Here is a 27,248-nt window from a genome sequence, read left to right on the forward strand (position 1 = left end):
TCTGACCTAGGCAGTTTCTTGGCCCCTTGTCCGTTTTCTTGCCAGCAAATCATCACTGGCTAACTTTGCTGTCCTGATGGGGTTACTCTTGGATTCAAAAACACTGAAGGGAAGAATTATATCGATGAGAGGAAACAAAGGATGAAGGAGAGGAAAATAGTTTATATGCTGGAAAATATAATACAAAAGGTGACTGCAGAGAATTCTTATTGGCAATCAATTATTCAGTTCATTGGCAACCAATTAGTGTTGTGAATACCTCAAATTCCTTTAAATCATGGGGTTCTTATCAGCTTGCAGTACTGAGTCTCTGGTACTAGGATTCATAAACCTTAATTATCAGCAATTCCTAGACACATTTGGCTCCAAGTCATGGCAAGCAGGGCAGTTCTGGGTTTATCTTTACAAGTTCTGTCTGTGTGCCTGTGTACTGAAAGAGACTCTCCCTGCCATGCATAATGACGAAGTTTCAATGACACAGTTGATCCAGCTTTAGGACATCTCAGAAAAAAAACAGAAAAGCTGGGCCACACGATACCAATAAATTTATTCTGCTTTCTCAGATTTGTTCAAAGGATTTTGGTGTGTACTGGTAGACTTTGTGCTGGATCTTGGACTGTTTATTTACGCACCTCTGTTTACATGCTGGGTCAGGTATATTCAACCCCAGATGGTATGACAATGGCCTTAAATGCTCTATCGTATTATCTGGCTAATTTAACAGAGGTGCAGCTGTGGGCCTATGCCTGATCTGTATCAAATGAGTACTGTTAGCCAGTGTGGGTGTCTGGTATTAATGATTGTGCAATCGTGCCCTCCTGTCGGAGAACATTCAGGGACAGCCAGCAGGATGTGGTGTAAGAGAAGTGACAGGAGTCTCCAGGATAAGGGATTAAGGATTATTAAAGATGCTCAGCTCTGTTATGATTTTGTCTGTCTTGCTTTGCCCTCTGTGTCTGCAATCCATGTTAGAAACTTTATCCTCTGGTCCAAGCCACCATCGTAAGTGTGCTTCCAGGCATATGAGTAGGCTACATCCAGCTCCTGCAGCCAGGAGTTCAGCTCCTGCAGATTTTCAGAGCCTGCTCTGCGGTCTCAGAACGCTCTTGTGCGGCATCCTTGCTTTCATGTATCGGAGAGAAAGTGGCATGTGCAAAGGATACCTCCAAGGAAAGCAGAAATGGGTGTCCTGGTTTCAGCTGGGATAGAGTTAATTTTCTTCTTAGTAGCTGGTAGAGTGCTGTGTTTTGGATTTAGGATGAGAATAATGTTGATAACACAGTGATGTTTTGGTTCTTGCTAAGTAGTGTTTACACTAGTCAGGTGGGGGGTGGGGGTGGGTCTCTTCTCCCTAGTAACAAGCGATAGGACAAGAGGAAACGGCCTCAAGCTGCGCCAGGGGAAGTTTAGGTTGGGTATTAGGAAAAAATTCTTCACCGAAAGGGTAGTCAGGCATTGGAACAGGCTGCCCAGGGAAGTGGGTGAGTCCCCATCCCTGGAGGTATTTAAAAGATGGGTAGACATGGTGCTCGAGGACATGGTTTAGTGGTGGACTTGGCAGTGATAGGTTAACGGTTGGACTCGATGATCTTAAGGGTCTTTTTCTAACCTTAATGATTCTATGATTCTATGACTTTTCAGCTTCCCATGCTCTGCCAGGTGCATAAGAAGCTGGGAGGGAACATAGCCAGGACAGCTGACCCAGACTGGCCGAAGGGCTATTCCATACCATATGATATCGTGCTCAGTATATAAGCTAGGGGAAGAAGAAGGAAGGGGGGGGTTGTTTGGAGTGATGGCATTTGTCTTCCCAAGTAACCATTACGCGTGATGGAGCCCTGCTTTCCTGAGGATGGCTGAACACCTGCCTGCCCATGAGAAGTAGTGAATGAATTTCTTGCTTTGCTTTGCTTGTGCGTGTGGCTTTTGCTTTACCTATTAAACTGTCTTTATCTCAACCCATGAGTTTTCTCACTTTTACTCATCTGATTCTCTCCCCCATCCCACCGGGGGGAGAGTGAGCGAGCAGCTGTGTGGTGCTTAGTTGCTGGCTGGGGTTAAACCACGACAATGGGGAACTTCCTTTTTTGCTGTAGGGGAGCATCAGGTATGTTTGGTATGACAGTGGTTTGGCTTAACTCAAGGCTTCCATGCAACTCCATGCAGGTTGCAGATACCTTTTTACACTACAGAAGTCAGCTGTTAACTTAGTAAATCAGGTTGGTATTAATCTTTAAGATGCTATTTGGAAAAGGGTAGGTGTGGACCTGGACTCAGCAGACAGAAATTCAACTTTTTTATCTAAAAATGCTTTTTGCTGTCAGAGTCTCAAGTGGTGCTGGAAGATGTGCTGATTCATCAAAAGCCTTTAGTCTGTAGTAGTGGTTCCTGTTGGACTCAGTTCAGAAATTAAGGTAGGTTCTTATGTTATGGAGTAAATCTTAAGGAAAGAAGGAGGTCTGATTGTTATGTCACCTCTCATATATCCATGAGACACAGTGATATGCTGACCTCTGATGGTGCCTAGGGATGCATTTTCCCCCTCCTTTATCAGGGAATTTGTCTGGAAGTTTGAGAGTCAAATCTCCTGAATTTATTTTCCTCTTCGTTAATATGAGTTGTTTCATGCTCTACATTACAGCTGTAAAGAAGGGTTTAAAAGCATATGCTAGGCATTGGAATGCAGCTATTTCTGGGTTGAAATGTGATAAATTTTTAGATTCACGGGTTCTTTTTCTCTGTCCACTGAAGTTCCCATTTTGTTCTCTCTCTCTGGTCTTTTAAGCTTTGTGAGTTCACTCCCACTATTAACCTTTTTCTTAGCAGCGTTTTCCTGTCTCTCTGCTGCCTCACATCTAACTGATCTGCTCACCCTCTTTAGAACTCATCTTTTTGTCTTGACTTGTACTGTTGCCTATTGCTGCAGTATCTGAGCCAGTTCTCTTTTCAAGAATAGAGGGAACAGCTTTGTAAGCATGCGAAACTCAGAAGACTAAGAATGATTTTTCCAGAGCTCACTTCCGCCCACTCTTAAACGGCCAGAGGTTTCCTACATGGTTACACAGGGCAGGGGGAGATGGTGGGAGAACAGACTCTGAAGGATGAGGGAAGCAGGGCCAGAGGAGAAGAGACTTCTTCCTTCCTCCTCTAGGAAGCTTTCCCCTAGGACTGGAATGACGTACCTCTGCATAACAGAACAGACCAAGAGAGGAGAAATCTCCAGGGAACTGCTGGGTTTCCTCTGTCTCTTTTCATTCTACAATGCACAAAGCTTTGCTTGAGGCAGGATCTTTTTGGTGTTTTCTTGCTTTCTGAAGGTGTAAAAGGAATAGTTTGAGTTCTGAGTTTCGTTCCAGCTGTAATAGAAGAGCTTTTTGAAGTCAAGTTTTTCCTCCAGTTTTCAAGAGTTTGTCCTCCCTTCCACACTGTGCCCTCAGTCGATGTGCATGAAGCCTCTGGCACCCTGGAGGGAGGAAGTGTATCCTAGAAAGGTAATTCTTAGTTTTGTGTGCGTATAAAGCTGTTCCCTGAAATCCTGAATAGAGAGTTGGCTATGGTCCCAGCTGGAGATGAGAGCATAGTAAATTCAGTCTGTGAAAAGCCCGCTTACACAGGGGGGATAGCATAGGTTGCTTACATCAGAGGCCCAACATCCTGTGACGAACTTGGATCTAGAATTGACCTCTTCTCCTTTGCTTACTTTCCCTTCTCTCCTCCTGCCATTTTCTTCTATTATTTAATTTTCTAAACAAACGTCCCCCAGTGTGCACTGTGTAAATATTGTCACTGAATTACTGTCTGTTTGCTTAGCTCATTAGAGAAAGCCATGATAAGCTTTTTAATTACAAAATTACCTTCGCCAAATCAATTTCTTTCATTTAATGAACTGAAGAAAACTGCAAATGGGAGGGGAAACATTCCCTTTTCCCCCGAAGCATAAATTCACTACCTCCAACCCCCAAGTTCCTACATAAAATCAAGGTAGCCAAGAAATAGATTTTCTAAGTTTTTAAAAAATTGTGAATTGAAGAGTATCTTGAGCCTGCCTTTGTTTTCTGTTTTGTTAATCTTTGTTAATCTTGTCTTTGTTTCTTTCTAGTTAATCCTTTTAGGGGGTTGGTTTGTGCTCCTCTCTTTTGCCTTTTACTCTATGTATTTATTTTAGCTTCACCTTAGAGCAGCAGTCACAAAACTGAATGTGCTTGAAAGCAAAATCATTCATGTAGCTTTCATACCATGCTGCTTGGTCAAATATGGCTTCTCCATGAAAGGACAGCACCAGTAGAAAGAACTGGATGGATAGAAAGAGACTGTTAGTGACTTTACAGGCAGTTCATGCCAAAAGAATTGCAGTTCAAAAAGGAAGGAAGGAAGATCAATCGATTGAATTGCTCAGTGGCCTGATGGGTATGTTTGCACACCCTAGTTTTGCTGTAAGACCTTGAATTGAATAGAGTAAAATGTCAAGATGGGATAGCCTGAATGAACCTAGGCCATCCACAGGTAGACTATGGCAGATGTAGGTGTATTGAACATTATCTTTCTCAGTTGTGGACTCTATCCCAGTGCACATGGTTATCATTTTTGTCAGTGGGGTGGCAGAATGAGTGGAGTGTCTGCATTTTCGTGACTAATTCACAGTCTAATGACTCAGATGAAGCCATCAGAGAAGATGGCTTTGTGCTAAGATGCTGGTTAGGACTGTGACCTGGAGCAAGTAAGGCACAGACAAACTTCCCATTTTGCTGATTTACTTTTGAGGGTAGTCCTTCCCAGTGAAGTGGTGGGATAGACAGGTGTGTATAGTAATGTCTTAAACTGCTTGAGTTAAGTTTGCCAAAGCTTATCTGTCAGAACTATTTATTTGATTTTTAGAACTGGGACTGGCAGTAAGAGAAAAGGTTCTCTGCATATTTGTGGAAGATTTCCTGCTATTCTTGTTTTGGTATATTGTCAGAGTGGGTGGTGTTATCCCTAGGTTCTGCATTGAGCCTAAAAACAATTAGATATTCCTGCTAATGTGATCAGAAGTGAAGTAATCCACAAAGCTAACACTTAACTTGTCACCTGTACGCTTCAGTGTCAATGTTCTGCAGAACTGTGTGGGGAAAACCCACACCTCTCATAGCCCGCTCCTTCTTACCTATCTCTCTGTGGGCTCTGTCAGCTTTGCCACTGGGACAGATTTTCTTAACAGTTCTGGTGACTTTAACCTTATTATCTCATCCCTTCTCAGTTTATCACCTGTAGAGAGTCAGGAAATACTTAGTAACATGGCATTGAAAAGAACCAAACTCTGAACAATATTTTTGAATCCTTAAAAACATCACTTTGAGCTCAGATGAAAGCTACAGCCATTCCTTTTTAATCCAAAACAACTCTCCAATTTCTTGCCACTTTGGTTATTGTTTAGGTGAGAGAGCATGGGGGCAACCACAGGACTTAAAGGGAGGAGGTAAAGACAAGTGTTCAAATTTTCTCGAAGGATTTCCCCAATGTATAGAGGAACTTCCTTTCACCAGGCCACTGAAATCATGCGTGGCCATAGGGTACTGGCTGTGTTTGTCACTGTGCATCAGCTCTGTTTCCTACAGCTGGGAAAGCTTTGGCAGGAGCATCAGAAAAGATGAGCCTGATTCTCTCATGATCAGCATTGCATTGGACTTGTTCTTAAACATAATGAACCAAATTCTGGAGCATTTGTCTGCTGCTTTCATAATATAAAGTTGGTATGTATTTAGTGCATTTATTTATCATGAAATTCAGTTGTCATAATGCTAATTTCTGGCTGGCAAAAATAATGCAACATGGAAGTGCTGCTATAGAAGAGGTGGACATGGCTATGACTGTTCTCAACATCTTACTCCTATCTGCAAGGATAGCTCTTTGAAACTATAAATAGGATAACAGCAATCAAAGCAGCTTTTTGGAGACTGAAGGGCAGCAGTTAGCCATTTCTGCCTTCCACCCTCAGACTGTGCTAAGCATAGCTCTTCTGCTGTTCACAATAGAACCAGAGTGTGTTTGCCAAGCGAATCAATGTGCTGCAGATGAACAGGTGTCCCTTATGTCAGATTACAAAACATCCTAGAGCTGCAAGGCCCATGGCCTCCTGGGGAGCAATAATGAAAGAAAATCTAATCTTCTGTATTTAAGCAGTAATAAGAATCCTCAGTGAAGCAGAACCCTTTTCTCTGCCTTTCTCTTGCTACCTGCTGTTTCGCATAATGATTATACCTACTGAGATGATGCACCTAGGACTTCTTACTACAGTAGTCTGGCTACTCTGTGGTGAAGGCAGGGTGGATCCTTGCTTTCAGCCCTTGCTTTGCTATGCTCCCCAGTGGTCTAGTGATCAGAGACGTGAACAAGGAATTTGAAGGGTATTTGTCCTCTGGAACTCAGTTGAAGGCACCTTAGTTTAAGGTGCTGTGGAGTCTTTAATAGCAAACAATAGTTGTGAGAAGCATGTGAAGGTCAATGAACACCCATTACTATGCATTATTATTTTGTATATACAGGATTCAAACCTACGTTTGGTGTTTCACAAATACCCAGAGGTAGACAAGTTAACGGGACGCAACTGGACCCATCCTTCTAGATCAACATAAAAAGTTCTTCCTCCACTTAGAATAGGGCTTGCTGAAGAGATACTTCCAGAGTGACTGAGCCTTTCTGATTTTATGTATCTTTTCCTGGAGAACCTTGCCTTCTGGAAAGAAGATCCCTGGGTTGGTGAGGTTTTCTAGGAACCATTTCAATTAAGAGCTGGGTTAAAAGGCATAATACCAAAAAGGTCAATAGCTAGTCAGAGCCCGCTGAACCTTAGCAGCAACCCCTCTCTTGTTCCTTTCTAATCTAGGTAGAGATGAGCTATTAGGAACTAAAGAAGCCACTTCCAGTTGCTTAAAAAGAGAAAATTTACAAGTTACATTGCCATTTCATTGTGAGAAATCCCCCAAGGATTTTGAGTTGTGTGCCTTTACAACTGACCAGATTAATCCATGACATCAGAGGTTGTGTTGCCATTGAGCTCACACGGGTTGCTCCCCAGAAGGGAGCACGGAGAGGGCATGCACTCGCCCTCTTCTCTCACACTCCCACTTGCCTGCCTGCGCCTGCTTATGTAACTCTGCAGCTTTTTCTCCTATTATCCTGCCTGCTGATCCGTGCCTGATGGTGGTGTCAGGCCTCCAACACCACGAGCTCTCTGATTGCTGCACTCTGTGCTCTTTAACATGACAATTAAAAAGGATTTATAAATGGTCGTTGCGGTTCCAAACAGAGAGCAGCAAGAGGCTGTGATGCTCGCTGCGGTATCAGAGATATCCAGCCATCTCGGCAGCTGCTGCCTTTGCATTCACCTCTCATTTGTCCCGAGGGTTTACGTAGGATGCCTGTTCTGGAAGGGCTGCTTTGTGAGAGCTCTCTGTAGGGCTGGAGGAGTCAGCAGAGCAGAGTCAGTCTCCTGGAGATAGTGGCCTGTTTCCAGTAAGGAGACATTTGGTAGTTTTATGGGGCTGTTATATGTATATACCTGTAAGATGGGAGAAGACTATGCAGGAGGGCAAGTGCTGGCATGGGGGCTGATTATTAACTGTCAGGGAAGACTGAATAGCGTATGCTGTTTGTTATTGTCGGTCTTTTCCTTGCAGAGAAAGTTGGGCCCGAGACTGATCCATGAGCATTTTGGAAGGTATTCATGCAAGCTAATTTTGAGTAACTAAACTGTAAGACAGGAGTCACTGTACAGTCTGTGAAGAGAAATGAGATCTGTCACGGAGTTTTGGAGCACCAATGTCAGGCACTCACCCTGAATCACCTTCTGAAGAGGGCTGCTAGGTCCTGCAAACACAGTATGAATTCCTGTGCCGCCGCCCACCCCCTCTTTGTTATGCTGAGTAGCTTTGTCTGTCTAGTGGATATGTATTTGGGCTTGGGGAGGTATGGCTGATCTTGTGGTTCCCAGACCTGATGATCTGACACTTTTATCAAATACTTTTGGTTTGTTAGGGTCAATTATGTTTCCAGTCTGTGACAGAAGCTGCTAAAGAAGTCCTGTGCATGTTTGCCCTGAGCCCAGCCCCTAGTTCTGAAGCAACTGAGCTGTATTATGATACAAGTATGCTCTGCAGGATCTGGTTTGCTCTGACAGGAAGGATTAATGACAGGAAGGATTTTTTCAGTCATTAATATTTTTCAGTGAGGAAAGAGCAGATGCTATGATATTTTGTCTACCAACAGTGGTCAAGTCAATCCATGGAAGTGAAGGTGAATACAAAGTACTAATGATACTTCCCTTCCTATTTCTTTTGCACATTTTAGCTCAAGTTCTGTCAAAAACTTATGCCATTTCTTGATTTAGATCAATAGGAAAGAGCCCATCCTGAAATTTGCATCCTCTTTGCAGTAAACTCTCCTTGCTTACAATTCACTGTCAGACACTGACCAGCATCATCTTCCTCTACATGCTGCTCTGCCCATTGTCATGACTGTTCATTTACTGCTGGGATGGGATTGACACAATGTTGTGGGATTGCGGGCAACTCGGTGTCCCAAAGGGATAGCACTGTGTAGTGACTGAGAGGGAGCCACCTAATCAGGGTTGCTGATGTCAGTGTAATGCTAAAGGATCTTCTATCAGTCTGATACTAGCATGGGACGGAATCGTGCTGTTTCTCAGAGGCGGATACATGATAACCCAAAGTTAATTGCTGCTACCACACAGTTCAGCAGAATATGTTTGGTGTTTTCTCAGCTGATTGTGGTACCTTCTGCTGTCAATGACCGATCAGCTCTGTTACAGAAAGATTTTGCTGCTTTTGAATACAGAGATGGAGGTCATAATTGTTCTTAGTTCTGCCCAGATGGATCCAGTGCCCAGATGGATGCCCAGTGGTCATTGCTTCAAGACTTGTTCACTTAAAGCATTTGTGAGCTACAGGGAGTTTAGTTCAGCTACATACTGCTCCCTGCTGCTCTGGGAAAAAGTGGAAGGAGTGGAAAATCACAATCAAAAGAGAAATAAGGGAAGTAGCATATACATGTGAACAAGATCTGCGTGCCACCCTCGCAGGAAGCAGGTATTCTCATATTGCAGTGGCCACACTCTGGCCTTCTCAGAAAATCCTCATTTTGCACAGTGAAAGAAAGAAAGAAAGAGAGAGAGAAAGAAAACGGACTGAAAAAAGAGATTTAGACTATATTAAAACAGTAAGCACGGATGAGTTACAAATTTTTCAGCTCTGTAGGTATGGGGTCAAATCCTGTCCATAATGGAGTAAAAGAATCTAGTGATCTCGGACTTCTGTGCTATAGATTCCAGCCTCAGAGGGGACTTTTCCAAATCTTGAAAGACTAGAAGAATACAAGGTTCAGTACAACTCCATTGATGGAGTTGGTTGAGTTACCTTGTGGAATAATTGCTATAGATAGAGGAAGGAAGGGGATGAATTCTGAATATTATTGTAGCGCCCAGGCCTCAACTACCTGAGGAGCTGAAGGTTAGGACAGAAGTGTTTGAGAAAATAAATTGTATCACCTGTCCAAAGTTTGTGTAGTTCTGCTTGATGATTTCAGTCATTCTCTGCTATAAGCTCTGGAAATATTTTCTATATTTATGGTAAAATGGTGGCTAAAATAAACTGCAATATTATTTTAAATGAGAGAAAATAATCTTCATCTTTAATTTATCTTTTTTTGTCCCATCACCACCACCAGCTTGGGATGGAGTATTTTGTCTTCATGCCATACAATATCATGTGCAGTCTGAAATAGTCTGATGTGTCACATATGTTGATATGACAGAGACTGACATCATGGGTCAGGACCTGCAGCACAATTGTTAAGCTAATTTAAAAAATAAGTAAATAAAAAGTGAGGCAAGTACTGGTTGTTCGACGTGATCTTTAGGATTCCATTAAAATGCCATTTTCCTGACAACTTTTTAACTCTGGACTTCTCCAAAGTACTCATTATTCAGATGTCTTTGAGTCCCAGCTTTCAGAGCACTTGACAAAGGTAGAAGATGCTGCTACTGCTTTAAGGAGCAGGGAAACAGGAATGGAAAGAAGTGATGTAATGTGCCCAAAACCGATCCACTTGTAGAATTAGGGATATAACTTGAGTTCTCTGACTTGCAGCAATGTTTTCAATCCCATTGTAGTACTTTTCAACAAAAGGGATGGGGAACCTCAGATTTGCAGCAAAAGGAAATGCAAATCAAGCAGTGGCTTTTAGGGTGGTGACTGAACAAAGGCGACGCTTATGGTAACTTGTTTGCTAGCTAGAAGTTATATCAGGTGAAGTCAGGGTTTCAGTGTAGTCCTTCAAAAACACTGAGTTTTCCACATGGCAGCATTCCTCCTTGGTTATGCTGTGCAGGTAGGAGAGCCTCTACAGTAGCTCTGTGTATGTAGATATTAGGCATGGCTCCATTTCAGTTCTGTTTTAGTGTAGGCACTTAAATCCTTCTGAGCAAGAGTTAAACTGCATTTCAGTGCATGTTGCTCAAATCAGAGGAGGTAATTAATTCAGAGAACGACTCATTTTTCTGCTCCTCCCATCCCAGCAACATAAAAACAAGATCAGTCTGTAGAGCTGAGGCGTTTGCAGCATTCACAAGTGAAAAGTTGTCAGACACTGAAACACAGGTAAATGCTTCTGAAATTACCCTTAATTACAGTGTTGTGTGTGTCTGTATCATATACGTTCCCTCCCTACCACCCAGCCTTCTTCCTACCTCCCCCACCTCAGCTGTGCTTGCTAACTTCTGAGAACCAAGGTACGTGCATTGCAGTCAACAGAACCTTTTCCAGCTGCTTAGGCTAAGGCAGGATTTGCAGAGACTTTGTGATGAGGCTGTTCATCGTGGGTTATGTTAGTCATACAAGGAATGAGAGTGCCATATTGAGCCTCAGGGCATGTCTGTGTCCAGCAGCTATCATACAGGATCTTCTTGTATAGCTGTGATGGGTGAATCTTGTTTTTCTACCAAGATGATGGCACGGGCTTGCCATCTCATCATTCCATAACACTCTCTTCTATACCAGTAAAAATGTGTCACAGTTGGAGGGAGAATAGACAAAGCACTTCTCTCTAGCAAAGGACTCAGAAGAAAGAAAGATGTAGTTCTGCTAGCTAGTCTGATGATCTAAGAAACAGGCAAAGTTGTGATAAGAGTTTGGTGGCCTGACATCAGAGTTTCACCTAGGCAGCTGACATCATCATCTAGTTGTATCTCATCTCAGATATTTGAAAAGTTCCTGCTCCGTGTGCTGTAACTAAGATCTCAGGAACGGCTTTTTCTTGCTCTCAGAAGGATTTAGTTTGGGGAGGAGCTATCCTGATCAGACCTACAGTAGGAGCAGATAGTATTAAAAATGTGTACAGAAGCAATGGCATGTTAGCAGGGCAGTGTCAGGCTGCCTCATAAACACAAGCCTTACACCAATACTGCACTGTGAATCAGCCTTGGCTTGGGAGCTAGTTCTTGTGCTCCTATCCCAGGCATATTTGAAAACATGGCTCCATATATGGGGGAGATCATAACAGACTTGGATTTACTTCTGCATTATGGAGAGTCACAAGATGGTGCGAAGAAGCAGAGCCAAGGACAGGGAGAACTCCTTTGCAGGTGGGACGTATTCTGTTGTGGCATAGGTAGGGCCAGTATCTTTTGCATACCTGACACATGAAGAAAAGATGGCATAACAACATTCCTCTTTTTCTTTTCCCTGTCTTAATTAGCTCATTCCAAATGACCCTTTCCTGGTCAGACTTTTCATGAACCCCACAGCCTGTGGATAGCACTCCTGAATATGCATGAGCTGATAAGAGAATCTAATGTGTGAATCACACTTAAAACAGACCCACCCACTCACTCCCTGACATCAGCTTTTTCCGAACTGTGAAGTGAGAGCGATTTTAAAATTAGAAAGCATGTCATCGGGAACTTTTATCAGCCCTCAGAGAAAATAAATAACCTCTTCAAGATGTGAGAATGGATTTAACAAATGCAGTTATTTATTTATTTTTGCTTTGCAGTTAAAAATAAGCTTTCATATTTCTTCAATATCAATGTTCCTCTTCAAAAAAGTGAACAATAATTGTAATGGATGTCAGAAAATACTGTCATCTCTAGTTCTTCTTCCATGTCTCCTGAGATCCTAGTATGTCGTTTCTGGGGGATTACTTTCGCATGTGGTATACACTCAATGTATTTCATTGGGAAGAACAGAGGGAAGAAATGATAATCCTTTTTCTGGTATGTGTTTTTCTTGAGCATTTGCATTTTAAAAGTAAGTAGTCTTGTGTACTTTTTCGAGTGGGTGCATTTTTAAGAGGAGGAAAAAAAATCAAACCAACTAGGAACTTAAATTGCCAAGTTTTTGCAGAATAAATAAGTGGAGAGGAAAAGAACCCAACATCTCATTTTTATGTTTGTTGTTGCTTTTCAAGTGTGGCCTGTGGGGTTTTTACTTTTTTAGAGATTTCCAAGACTGAGCTATGTGCTAAAAAACAGGACAGGAGTGTTGTCTACAAAAGAAATCAGTTGACTTCCTGCAGCCTCACTGCCTTGTGCTGTGATCTCACTAGCTTTTGCATAGGGTTAGTTAGGGCTTGAAGAGAAGATCGCCAAAAAAAAACCCAAGGAACAGTTTTTTGCAGGAAGTAATAGCAATGACTCGGTAGATGGTCTTTTGCCCCTTGAAGTAGTACTGATTCCACTACCCTTTTGGGATAAAGCATAGGCCTATTTCATGAGTGTTGGTGTTTGTAAAGATCTTCTGTCAGTTTTCACAATTGTAGATATGTTAAATCCGGGCTTCTGGTCTCGTTCCAATTTGAGGAGCTATTTTCTGCTTAGTTTCTGCACCAGATTTGTATTGGCTGCGATCTCCTCCTCCACTTGCTGTCATACATTTTCATGTTTGCTGAGCTCTTTTAAACAGCCACCACATTCCCCTTCTGTGTGTATTAGCAACTACTTCTGGAGTGGAACATGGCAGCACAATATTATACTTCGCTTAAGAGGAGATACGGTAATGCTATAACAAATTAAAGCCACAAAAAGAAATTTAAGGTAGGCAGAAACTAATTACTAAGTTGGAATTTTGCCAGGATAGTGGGATTAACAGGTTTATACAGAAAGACTAGAAAGCACTTAAGGATGACGAGAAAGATGCCTTAGACACAAAAAATGGCAAACACCTGTACCATCTAGTCCTTCCCTTGGCATTTGCTGCAGGTTTGTTCTTTATGTCACATTCACTAGTGATACATCCAATCTAATTATAAATGACTAAAGCAACACAAATTCCACCATCATTTTGCGGAGTCTGTTCCAGGGTATTCGTTGCCAAACAGAAATGCATCTCAACATTCCTCCTGCGTGTTCCTTTGTGTCTTTTTCTTCCTAATTGCACAACCTGGAATTGTTTCCTTCCCCTTCTTCTATCTCACCCCTCTACAGTCTTTGCATTACATGCCCTTCAAAGGCTAATAGATGTTTATCGTAGCAGGCTGTTTTCTGCAAGTTTGCCTTTCCAACCATCAGGCAGGTTTTGTCAAACAGCCCCTCTGATCACTTGTAGCCTCGTCTACAAGCAGCTTGAGCTGTAACATTGACTTAAAATCACTACCTCCATTGGATGCCGGAGTCACTTACCCTAAGCTGGAAGGACAGGGTCAGGGTTATGAGGCACAAGAGGGATCCTATGCCCAGGGAGGCCAGGCTTATTCACTCACTGGCCCAGGTTCCTTTTCAAGTGGGTTTTGTTCATGCCAGCTTAGATGGACTGCCTGTTAGATCACTTTGGAAGAGGTAGGCTTTTTAATAGAAAATGGTTTTTGAGATTTGTTGGCCTCTCAGGTTTTCTGGAGCTTTGCTATTAGCTGTGCATGTTAGTGACAAAATATTCTCCCTGTGCTATAGGGAACGTAACTTTCCATTGTGTGGCTGTTGCACTACTTACCTTATGTAGCACAAATAATAAATAAGCAGCTGTAAATGTTGTGATTTGGGATTGGATCTCATTTTAGACTCAGGAAGTTGGAGTGGTCCACAGAAAGGTTTTTAGTGTTTCAGTCTGACTGCTGTTTTGCTTTTCACTTTGTTTTTTCAGGCTGTAGTCTGTCTGTCCTGACTATGCACATCCCACCCATTGCCAGGGCTCATAAGTGAGGTTAGTTTTGTTTCATGGAAGGTGGCCATATTTGCAGATTTTCTTTTCATGTTTTTTTCTAATATTTGAAAAATATGCATAGAGGGAGTTTTGCGTTCTTCAGCGTGTCTTAGTACAAGTACCAAAAGCAGCACATACGTATTTCTCAGGGCAGAGGATGTTTTCCAGTATGTCAGACCTTCGTCCTGCAGTGAGCTGTTCAGGGGAGGCCTCTACATCTGCAAACCTTAGTAGCTACAAGGTCACATTATGTAATTACCTATGTATTCCGAGTTTATGTAATATACTCAATGGATATTCTTAACATTGTTTTGGGAGGAAAAGAACGGCTGTTTAATTTCTTTCTTCCTTCTAATTATAGCACAAATTAGACCTCATTAATCATTTGTCTTTAGAAAAATGATAAAAGGCTGCAATTACTAAAAAGAATGCAGTAAACAAAAATGGTTTTGATTGCTTCTCCTGACACATTGTCTCAAACAGAACTTGAAAGTCAGAATAGTTCAGATAATCTGACAAAGAGCCAAAACTGAACAGATTGCTGGTTTTGTCTGCTAGGGGTTTATATTCATTTCCAGAGTGTGTGTGATCAAGTAGGACTGGTCAGGAGCAGAGGCAGAAGGTGAGATGAAGCGCAAGTCCAGAACAGAGACAAAAAATGAAAGCTTTCTAAGTATCTGAAAGTAGTTCTTGAGATACTGGGAAATGATGAGGCATCCCTGGCAAGCCTGGGGGAGCGTTAGTAAAACTAGAACTTTATGGTGTCTTCAAGTTTTATTTTAGAACAATGCTATCAGACCTCACTGAAACCCCAGGGAATTTTCTGACATTGCATTTGTTGCAGGTATGTCCTTTATTATTGTTTAATTTTGCTTTTCAACCTCTAGTGTTAACATTTAGAACATTACGATCCAAAAGACTTTGTGTTTGTGTTCTACAACTGGAGCTGTCAATCAATCTGTTGTTATCAGAGTTTTGTTCCATAAATGTTAGACAACTGGGGCCCAATTATCCTATCTATTATGCAGTGTGAATTTGACAAATAAAGGTGCAAGTTACAGTTAATGTTTCTGGAGTGAGTGCGAGTTTTAGGAAGATGCTATCATGTGGTTTCAGAAGAGCCAGGGAGTTTGAAGACACATAAAAGATTCAGGGCTGTATGATATGTGACCATGCTAGTCTTTATCTAAAGTGTGGTCAGGCCCATATCCTTCATTATTTTTCTTTCAGATTTGGATTAAAAAAGGAAGAGCTAAAGCTGCTTCAGGTAACTCTCCCTTCATCTCCTTTATGGGAATTGCCTTGACTGGCAATATGGGAATGCAAAGTATATTGCTGCAGTACTAATGCAAAATTCCTCATGGACTTGACATATCTGTATGATACACATCCTTCATACAAGAGGTGATTGATATTGTAGTTAGGAGTTATGCTGGCAGTTTAATTATAATGCAATTGTTTATGTAGCAAAGCTGAACTTTCAGCAGCAACGGCATTGTGTAGCTGAGTGCAGGAACTGGGAACTTCGTCTAAACTGACTCATTCAGAAACACATTTTTGTTTCTATATTGGATACTTGAATGCACAATGTGCTTTTTTAAATTAATATTACCACATGTGGTATCTCAGAGAAGGACACCAGTGAAAAGACACCAGTCTAAAACAAAGGTACATGCCCAGGTTCAGCAGATGCAATGCTGATATTTAAGAAATGGTAGACCATAAAACAGGGTGATTCACACCTGCCCGTGATCATCCAAGACGGCTAAGAATTTCTTCTCTGTCTCTGATGTAGCTAATTTATTACAGATTATTATCTCTTACAGGATTTAGGAAGACATTCCCATTATGCATTCAATATTAATATGCTGAGTTTATCAGTGTCATGTTGTACCATCAGCTGCCCCTGCACTGTGCTAAGAAACCCACAAGTTGTTCATGTATACCTGCAAAATGTCTTTCGAGTTTCTCGTAGGAATAAGTAAAACTACTAAAGAAAATAAAAAGATCTGGAAGAAGATCATTTGAGAACATGGACCTCTTCCTCTCTGTGCCGTTCTGAACAGGTACAGGGACATTTTTCTTAACTATCTTCAGCCCTGCTGACGCCACCTGATACCATCCAGAGGTGTGCAGAGGTCTGAGATGCCAGCATCACTGACTTCATGCCAGCTTATAGAGATTTTACTCCGGCTTGATCTGATATCTCCATGGCACTGCTTATTGGCCTATCCCCTGGAGAAGAATGGCTGGTGCTGCATGGCCACATTTCTAGCTGCTTGGGACCTTATCAACCTAATCCATTGGTATCAGCTGATAGACTTGTATGCTCTGTCTTGCCTGTCTACACAGGTGTAGCATGCAGGTAGCTCACACTGAAATCAGCATACTTTTGTATGTTTGGGCCCCACACCTATGAAAAATAGTGTCAAGCTTTTTCCTTCACTTTTTTGCCTTTCTGCACTGTTCTTTTCATTTCTTTCTCTCCACTTCTCTATTTATACTCTTCTGTGTGTCCTTTCTTATTCTCCATTTCCATTCACATCTGTGTTACACTAGTAATGGGACCTGATTGCACTGCACAGCATGGAAACATCAGGTATAAGGACACAGCGCTCAGAGAAGACCATGAGGTGTCCAAAGCATTAGAATGTTAATACTGAGCAGACGTTTTATTTCTCCGTTTATCCTCCTGCACCTGCCTCCACTCTGATATCACGGTTCACTTTCTGCTATGTGTTTGAGGACTAGGTTCCTCTTTTCCCTACATGATCTGTTTGTTCCCTTGGCTTTTATGGTTTTGTTTTTATACTCAGTCAAACAAAAACCTAACGATCCCTATACAAAATCAGCTTCCTGCTCTGGACTGTAAGTGCCAGCTCTTTCCTGAGAATTTGGCATTATCAGAATTACTGTTGATTATATACAAAAGCATTCTCTTGGTTGACGTGGTGTTTGGATAATGCTTTAATGATGTTGGCATAAACAATTAGTTAATGTATTATTAGAAGGACTTAGCAGGTGCTCATGTGTGCTGGTGGGATTTTTCCAGCTATCTGCTTTATAGAAAAAAAGCAGCATGCTTCACTGTTAAAGGTGTTTTGGAGTTAGGTCTCCCTTCTTCCTCTCTGCCAGTCTCTGTTTTTCTCACTTCCCCTGTTTCTTTTTCCTTCTTTATTTCTCTTTTGCAAGAATTTCCTTTCCCCCCTTTTTTTTTCTTTCCCTCAGACTGAAAATGATGTTTGCTGCTTATGGGGTATTGATTGTGTATTATCAGTCAGGCTCACACATCGACAATTACATGTAGTGCCAAGGTAGCCGTGACAATGAGGACTGGTTGCCATGGCAGTGAAAGAGGCCTATTGCTGCTACCAGGCGCCTGCTCTATAGCGATAATCGTGCTGCTCATTTCATTTTAATTGAAATTTGAAATCATATTCTCTGGGAAGAAGCAAATGGACCTTTTTCTCCATTTTTTTTTTACCCACCACCAAAAAAAAAAATTACAAATATGAAAGATTTGCACATTTCTTACAGCAAAATATTAACTTCCTGACAGTCAGTCAACACCAAAAGACTGGAGTCAATGCAGAGCTTTATAAAGGTAGTTTTTCAATCTTTCTCATTCTGTTCCTAATTAATTCCCAATTTTCATTTTTCACTAGCCTCATGTTCCATTTGCTCTGCTGTGTTCTTTTTTTGGTACCAGCTGATCCAGATAGTCAGCTAGTTCTTTGCAAAAGTCACCGTTTGCTGCAAGCCACAAACTGAGATTTGCTTTAGCAGTAAATAGAAGAACTTGTCCATTATTATTTGTATAATTTTTATTAAGTTTATTGTCTAATATAAGCAAAGTTTTCCACTGTGTAAATTGACACACCTCCACCAATGACAGTAAAAACATGGTAACGCTTGTTTTCAGAGAAGTGGAAAATAAGCGAAGTGTAGGGGTGAGTGCTTTCTTGGGGGAAAAAATAATTTGAAGCTTAGTATTAGCGAGAGAAGGGGATACAGAAAAGTATATCCTGATGGCAAGAAGGGCAAAGGGAAAAGTTCTCTCACTGGCAATGTTAACGTTGGGAGAAGGACAGTGACAAAAGCTGATAAAAGCGAAAATTAGACCCTCTTTTCTTGATGTTGCTTAGATGAGGCTAACCTTCTCAGAAGCTGAGAACTGAAGTAAGATGCCTGCTTGCTTTCCTCCACTTTCGGTTCTGCATAGCATGCCTAGCTTTCCCACAGTCTTTCAAGGTAGCCAAAACTTGAGTGTATATATTGAATCTACCACTGTTACCAATTTGCTTTCCCATTTGGGACCATGGATTCAGGGAGTCTCCCGCATGTGTGCCAGTCTTGCTGTCTAGTAGTGATAAAAGTTAGACATGTTGCATCTGACAATTTTTATTTTTTTTTTTAAATGTTCTTTTGGTTCTGTTTGGACTCTTGTGGCTTTCCAAACCAGGAATGGACCCAACAAATAGAGGAGTTTATAGTTACTGGCTAATGTCTTTCGGATGTGGAGAAAATGTGTGTAAAATGCACTTTGTCATTTCCTGTTACATCCTTGGTTGGTTCCTTTCCAAATAAGCATCTGATTATTAGATGAACCTGGCAGGCAATCTTCAAATTTGAATCCTAAACCTCAGAAGGTTAAGGCTCTTTAAAGCTTGTCTTTCATCCAAAGCCCTCTGAGTTACACTGCAAAATTTGGGGAGTTTAGAATGTAAAGGTATTATCTGCTCATAGGGTCCTCTGCGTCACAGCTCTGAATGTGTTAGTGTTGTGAAGAAACCTGTCACCGGCTACTTTCTTTGCAGTAAAGCATTTGGCCTTCCAACTCTTAATCAGTCTTTGCCACTACTAGCTCTGAATCTGCAGCGTAACCAGGCATTTTAATGACAATCTGGCTAGTGTATGGTCAAGCTAAGAGCATCCTATCTCTTGCTTGCCTCTGGTATTGCTAACCTCTGTTTTTCCGTGAAAGGAGCAGCAAGCAGAGGCTGTGTAGGTAGCTTTGTGATGTTGCTTTAGCACCTGAAATGACATTGGGTGCAATTGCCATGTGTTTTCTTTAAACACTGATAAACTAGCTTTTTACCCAGGCAGATTCCAGATTTTTTTGCTGATTTGTTTTTGCTGTTTTGTTGTGTGCTTTTTTTTTTCTTTTTAGTTATTTGGTTGTGTTTATAAATGCCACTTTCCTTTCTTAAATGATACAGCTTTTAAGTAGCTCACAGGTTTAATTTCTGCTCTGGGGCCAGGCCAAAACACACTGCCACCAAATGATACAATGTACTGATCGAGGTTAAACTTATATTGCTGGTATAGAGCTATTCAAAACAATGTTATTGGGTTAAGTTTGCAGTGAATGGCAATATTTGTGCTAGACCAGGTACTATCTGTTCTTTTCTAACTTCATGCCAGAATGAACATCATCTGTCCTCCCTTAGCCAGCTGAAAGCCAGTATAACCATCAAAACCAACATAAGTTCTGAATTGTGTGCACTGGTCATTCAAAGAAATGCAACCATCTGCTTGCTGCAGACCTAGATCACAGTTTGTACTGCTGGGGGATCCCCAGATTGCACGGATTGGTAGCAGCGTTTTTCAAAGGAAAGCCTTTACCCTGCACCTAGCAAGGACCTGCAGGCACTGTCCTCGCTGAGAGGGTGGGTGCTGACCCAGGGGAAGTATACCCTCTCTGGGGTTCCTCTCACTGGGGCAGCCTGACTTTTCTGCAGAGGTCTCCTCTCCAAATGCTGCCTGAACCTCAGTCTGATTAGTGTGTGAGGTCCGATGCACTTTCAGCTTGAAGTGTTATGCTTCGAGCCTGTCTGCTGCAGCCTGCTTTGGAAACATCTGTCTGAAAGTAGATCTAAGGCCCTAGAGGGGTTTTGAAGCCATTATTGGTGGCAGGGCTGAGATTAAAGTAATAAAAAAAACCCAACTGAAGCAAGTGGTTAGAGAGATGGATAAAGTGTGAGGTAATATTAAAGCTGGAAGATGAGCAGGGACAGTGAGGGAAGTAGAGGTCCATTTGTGCCAGGAGTTTTAACAACCTGCGCTCTACTTTGTGTATCTAGACACTCTGCTGCCCAACATCTCCCCCCTCTTCCCTGAATCCTCACAGACCAGCAGAGTTCTTAATTAAGTGTCAAAGAATTGATTAGCCAGAGCTCTTGCAAGGCAATTCCATTGATGAAACCATTTTGTCAGGCCGGCTGATATAATTAGACCAAACAAGATGTGAAATCTTCAGTGTTTTGGGCTATAGCCCAGTAATTATTTAATTTGTAATAAAAAGGAGCTGGGGAGGGAGATGGAACAGCAGCAGAAGTAAAAAAAATTGAGGAAAAAAAACCAACAACTTTACAAAATGTTTTTCTTTCCCTCCCTCCCCACTGTTCTTTCCTCTCGCGGGAATTTGAGCACTTGCAGAAAGCTGCTTAATGTCTGTGCAGAGGAAGCCTTGGTGAGCTGTCAGCACTTGTCCGTTCCTCTTGAGACATAATATCGCCTTCCTTGCAAGTCATCAAACTGCCAGGCCTGATTTATACAGAACTAAACATACTAGTGCTGTTGGGATGATCATCATTATGGAGATTGCGCTGTTCATTTTCTAAGCTGCTGCTAGTGTGTCTGAAGGAGTTAGGACAGGATCATATTTTTAACAATAATTAGCACTTATCTGGCAGTTTTCTGTGGATCTTTGTGCTTTATGGAAGAGAGCCAATACATGCCCATTTTACAGATGGAGAAATTGAACTTCAGAGGAGTGGTGAAATGTGATTGGTGCTTCATTGGAGAGGAGAGGCGTGGCTGGGAACAAGACCAGATCTCCTAACTGCTAACCGAGGCCCCACACTACCAGACCATGTTTGCCATTCTTGTGGACAGCAGCAGGGTTTTCTTTTCCTTCCCCAACCTTTGGTGAGATAGTGGCTGAGCTACTGTTAGTACAAGTATGGTAATGGGCTGCTGCCTCATATTCCTGGGTTCTCCACACTTGCCCACTGTACGGACTCTTTGAAGACCCCTTTTTGCCACAGCACACTTCCTTGCACAGTGCATTTCATACTGACCCCTAAAGGCTTTCATATCGTAAAAATGAGTGAGGGATGTTATGCAAGTAGGAAATATAGGTACTCCAAGTTCTTACTTCCAAAGCCTGGAGAGCAGCAGGCTGCAAGCTCTCCCTTGGACTTTTACTATAGAAGGGGACCACACAGCAAATCCACAAGAGAGCTGAGAGCCCAGAAGTCCTCCATCTCTCTCTCCTATTTGATCCAATTTGTGTCAGTTGCTTTCTTGAGCCTCTCTAGCTGGATTTTAAGAGTGCTCTTTTTTGTGAGTTTTTTTAATGTGTTTGTTTAGGTTTTTTCTTTCATTGCAAGAACAGGAGATAAAAAACTCCACTTTAATAACAGAAGGAAAATATTCCCATGTGCTACAGGTTGGTGAGAGAAAACCAAGGGAAGGAAGAGAATATAAAAGAAAATCTGGTTATCAAGTGAAAATCACGTTCCAAAGATGTTGCATGCCTTGCAGTGCAAGCTTTTCTCCCTGAGCTGTGATTACTGGATGATAGCTCTAGCCCTACTCCATCCCCCACACACCTTCCTCATGCTATTACAGAACAAACATGCACTGCCTTCCTCCTCTTCCTCTCTATCACCCCTTTCTTGTATTCTTCTTTTCTTGAGGGAGAGGTAGATGTGCACACATCTGTGTAGTAGAAAGAAATGAGACTGACAGAATCGGAGACTGAACAGAAGTATCAGCTGAGTTACAGATGATAATAAGTTAGAACAAATCCCCATGTGCATTTCTGAGAGTGATGCACCATTCTCCTAGAGGCAAGGGGCTGCCACGTTCCTGTCCCCCCATTTTCCACAGGGCAGGGAATATTATGTTGTCTGAATAGTGCATGAAGCAAAGGTGGAAGGTGAAAGATGTATTTATATGGAAGGCAGCCACAGTAAGGCTAGAACAAAATTATTGAGCTAAGATAAGGTGATGGGCAGGCCAAGCTGCAGGGAAGAGCAATGCATTGTCATCTGCGCTTCTGAGTTATTTCATAGAGCAAGGTCTGTGCTGGTTATTAACGCAGAGGGCAGAGCTCCTGTGAAAATGCAGAGCTGGTTTCTATCATAGTGAAATCTAAAATCCAGCAGTAACCGGGTGCTAAGGAATTTCCTTGGAGACCCCAGGTGTGGAAACACATGATAAGCTTCTAGGACGCAGTCATAAGAGCAAAAGTCTAAAAGGCATGAGGATGCTGTTTGTCTTCCTTTAGGAGAGAGTGCTTTTCTCTGAGCTGTGGCCACAAGCATAGGAATCCGGAGATATGTTTCTGTGGATTATGTATGGGTTGTGGCTATGCAATTTATCGGGCTACAAGACCCACCCTGTCAAGGCTGTAATTAGTTTCTGGAAATTGTTGAGTAGAGATTCTGTATCTTTGTGTGTGTATACATATATTTATATACATGCATGCACACACACATAGAGAATGTACACAACAGCTATTGAATGGTTCTGAGGGGGCTGGATCTGCTGAATATTATTTTTGTGTCTCCCTTTTAGTGCTTATGCAGCAGAGCAATGCATCTGCCCATGGGTGCTTGTCTTGTGTAGTCACGCCATCAGCTTATCACAGGAGGCCCTAGAGTATCTTGATGTAGTTGCATATTCACCTGCTACCACCATGTGATGTCCAACAGAAATACTTTCATACTGTGTGATACAGTATTAGGACAGGAGAGGGGTGGATTTTGCACAAGCCTCACAGAAGACAAGTCTGAGCCTTTCTAGCACAAGCCCCAGAGATGAAAAATTGGAGCCTTCTTGCTCCTCGTGTTTATAGCACCCCAAATAACTCCTTAAACATGAGGAATAACGTAAAAGTTACTCTGTTCCTTGCTCTCTTCCTCTCTCCCTGCTGTCTGCAACAGCGCCATACATTTCCTAACTGTCACTACCACTTCTTTGCTGGAATGGTGAAATTTTGTATGTTAATTAAAGAGCTAAGGCCAGTGATGAGCGTGACTTTGATCTGCAGCCACTGCCCCAATGTTCATACTCTCCTTCCTCTCTAGTTTCATAGCCCATGCACATTTTGTACAGTGTGTCAAGAGAGGTTTGTTTCTTTTTGTTTAGGAAAGTGAAATGTATAGATCAGATGTTGGAAGCCATTAAAAGTACGTTAAATCAGGGACACCACTGATGTAAGGGCATTAATGAGGGACAGCCCATGGTGTTTGGCAGTATTGATTCTAGTGTTAGGTGGCTGTTAAAAACATTAAGCACCTGATCCATACTTTTTACCAGCCTAAGCAGAGTGGGGATAAACATCTGAGCACACACTAAATGACAAGGCTTTGATGTTGCTTTTGTGGGTATTGAACCTAGGGGGATGCATCTCTCTCTCAGCCTGTGATCCCTGGAGTTTGACATCCAGTGCAAAGAGCACCGAGAGAAGAGCCATAGGGCAGCATGGTATGGAGAGATCATCCTGTTTAAGCATCAGCACTAAGTGATAGAATAAGATCCTCTCAACATTTTTGCAGGAGTTCTTTATCTTCTTCTGTCAGTTAAACACTATCATCTAGGTAATCATAGTGGATTTCCAATGTGGAAAGTCTTTCTGGTACCTTTTCTACTATTTCTGGCTCATGTTTGGGCGATTGAAATAATGTGGGTTTTTTGGTTTCTTAGGCATTTTTTGCTTCCCACTTTCAATAGTGATTGTATTGTCAGCTGCAAATATGGAAGAGTAATAGGGAAGAACCCAGTGTGTTTTCCAACATGTAAAACATTTGGTTTGAGCACTGGGGCAAGAGGTAGGAAGGTCTTCCCTTGTCTGATGAACTGTGCATTTGTACGTAGCTTCTCTAGCAGCTTGAATAAGAGTCTCTCAGCTGTGTCATAACTTCTCTCCATTGATGGAGATTCTCTATTAGTTCAAGCACAAAGATAAAGACGTGTCATACAGTGTTTTGAATTTGCACATAATAAAATATACGGTTTCTGCCTCAGCAATCTTGTGATCTAAATCTCATTCCTGCTGTTGTTGTGGAGCTGTGAGATGGCCACAGGGTGCAGGAGAGTGCCAACCTGGTGATGGCACATCTGTGTTGTTATTCTGCCTCAGACCCTTTGCCCAGGCCTGGTTTAGAGCTCTCAGTCAGAAGCTGTCACAGCATAGCCTAGACAGTGGTGGGATTCCTGTGGGTGTAATATGTTCAAGCTGTGAGTTGGCATGTCACTCATAATGACTGATGGCTTCAGGTGGTTAAAAAAAATGTTGTCAGGCTTCATTGGCAGGCCAGGAAGGATAGTGGCTATAACTTGGAGGCTTATCTGGAAAGGACAAAGTATGGATGCCTGCAGGGGAGGGGTGAAGGGGAAAGCCACTGAGGCATTTGGAGCTACATTTCTTTTTCTTTGCTTGAGAGCAGATTTGGGTGCTTTCAGAGTGGAATTGTTGGGGGGGCACATCTCTGGAGCTGTTCTGAGGCACCAGCTGCAGGGAGGGACACTGAGAGCCAGTGAACATGAAAAATGGATGCAAAGTAGAACAGTCTTTCAAGCTGGCTTTCATTATGTGGGATCAATGAATAAAGTGTCAGGGAAACGACAGGCCCCTAATAGTAGTAGGTATTTTCTGCACCTTGAGCAGCAAATTAGAACCAGGTGAAATTAAAACCATTTTAAAAAAGGCACAAAACTTTACAGTTTTCCTTCTCTGGATTTCGCACCTGCTCAGATTTTTCTTTGTGGGGAACCCTGATAACACATGTATTGTAGGTTTGCATGAAAATGGTGCTGAGGGCAATGATTTACAAAGCTTCTGAAGGAAGTTTACCTTTACTTAGAAAGTGACTCATTTTTACTGAGAAAACACACGCACTTTGAGGGTGACAGTGTTTATGTTTTGAAGAGATGGGACCATTTTTAACATGATAATCAGGGCAGGGGGAAGCAGGGAGATGAAAATTATGCCATTTTTAGGAGTTTACGTTTTGCACGTTTGCCGGAATTTCTGTAGACGAATAAGGTGACCTTGAGCAGTGACTGGCCTTTCTGTGCTGCACAGTCAAGCATGGTGCAGGATGCATTGGCCCATCTCCACACGACTGGTGTCTCTCTAATGTGCAAAGCAGATCCATGCAGAGATATGTGCTGTTCTCCTTGCAGCAGTGTTGTGGTATCCATATACAGCTGTTGGTCTTTGCCTTTCAGCAAGGACACAGTGCTTTCCAGATGTGCTGCTTCTGACTCTGATACAGCTTGGATACAGCTGGTTCATGGCTTTCTGAAAGATACTCTTCTGTCCACTGCTTTCTTTTCTGACCGTATTGTAGGGCTCAGTTGTGTCCTTCATGTTTTGGGAGGATGCATACATTGAAGGCTGTAAAATATTCTGCTAACAGGCAGGTGGAAAGTCTCGGTTCCAAAAGGTTGTGGTCAGGATCCACAAAAACACTTTGGTGTTTAAAGTGCAGCTTAAGTGATACTGAAAACTGCTTAGGCAGCATAGCTGCCTGGGACAGTGTATGTATCTGCTTTTTCTGCTGAAATTTTAGTAAGAGGTCTCCTTCTCTGCTCCTGCGTGTACCCAGAAGTGCTGCTGACTTAGCTGCGCTGAATGCCTGCATAGTTTTCTGTTGTCTAAGCTTTTTGGGTGTCCTTGCGCCTGACTCCTCAGGTGGAGACGACGGGGTGGGAGGAGAATGAGAGAAGCCACATAGGTGGGTATGCTTTTTAGACCCCCTACACCTATTAAGACCTTTGAATTTCTGTCTTTAAGCTCAGGAAATTTTCCTTCTTCCAGGGACTGTGTAAATACAGTGTTCACAGTCCAGGTCCTCTGTCTCCAAGTCCTTTATTCTGGGTACTGCAAAGACTCGTACTTAGGAGCTCTTCATCAGCCCTGGGCCTCTAGACATTTGGACTGTGTATGTAATGTGCTGGGAAAGTGACCTGTCATCTAATGGTGATTGTCATCAGTTGGTCTAATCCCCACTCAACGACTGTTGAAAGCAATTTTACTACTAATGAACATGGGACAAGTGGTTTCCAGTAGCTGCCACTGTGATTGAAACCTGGTGGAATATGATCTCAAGCCTATTTGCTCAAATAATAATGGAAACAATTTTTAACCCTTTGTGACTGCAGAATTAGAACTGCAGGATATAGAAATTAAGATGCACTTGAAATATTTCTCACTCTTATTAAAGTCAGCAGAACTTTGAGAGAAGAGAGATATATCTTCTTTCATGGCTTACATGGTTTTATAGAACTGTTTAAAAAGTCCAAAAGTGCTTTCGTTATTTCAAATGATGCATGAGCTGGAAAGGTGTAAACTTCAGATCACAGGCTGAGTTTATAAGGTTGCCAATTACGGAAGGAAAAACCAGATTTTTTTTCTTGAATGCTAAGTGTTATTGATATGAGACCCATAATGGCATTTTAACTGAGCTAGCATAATTGCACTCTAAATTATTTTAAATAACATGTAAGGAGAGATCAGTTATTGGCAACTTTAGCAATACAGGTAAGTTTTTCAAGCAAAGTCTTTGTCAACTTTTAGGGCAGAGATCAGCTAGAGAAAAAACATCACAATTGCATGCAATTTACACTTTGAAAGTATTTCACTCCTCTTTGCAGCCATTTCAGTTTTACACAACAGCATTATTCGCACGGTCTGTACATGCAATGTGCGTATTGGCAACTCCATATGCAACATATTGCTTACTGTAAGGCCAAAGCTACTGCCAGTCCGTGAGATTTGCCCATCAGAAAGGTCTGAGGCCCAGAGCAGCAGTGCAAAGGGAGGAGGGGCTGGATGGCTCTGCAGGTCTGTGTTTTCAGCCCGCAGGCCATTGGGATCCAGGCGCTAATGCTTGCCTCATTGAGCTGATGGTTCTCAGGGAAGTTGTGTTTGCACTGTGCATATATAGCAATAAAATTCACCCTCCTCTGGCTTTCGCTGTCACTGCCAAGTCTGGTAATTAATCAAGACTGTACTGTGGTCGACTCTTTCTTATTTTCCTTTCT

The 27,248-nt window shown here is 42.1% G+C and overlaps 1 protein-coding gene across 10 annotated transcripts in view; it reads left to right on the top strand.

The window, feature by feature from the left end:
- The window catches only part of NRXN3 (neurexin 3), a 1,031,986-nt gene that overhangs the window by 578,959 nt on the left and 425,779 nt on the right, over nucleotides 1-27,248 (top strand). The window lies entirely within an intron of this gene.

Source organism: Nipponia nippon, unplaced genomic scaffold (genome assembly GCF_047370975.1).
Source record: "Nipponia nippon isolate SJK-2023a ecotype South Korea unplaced genomic scaffold, ASM4737097v1 scaffold_11, whole genome shotgun sequence".
Classification (NCBI taxonomy): Eukaryota; Metazoa; Chordata; class Aves; order Pelecaniformes; family Threskiornithidae; genus Nipponia; species Nipponia nippon.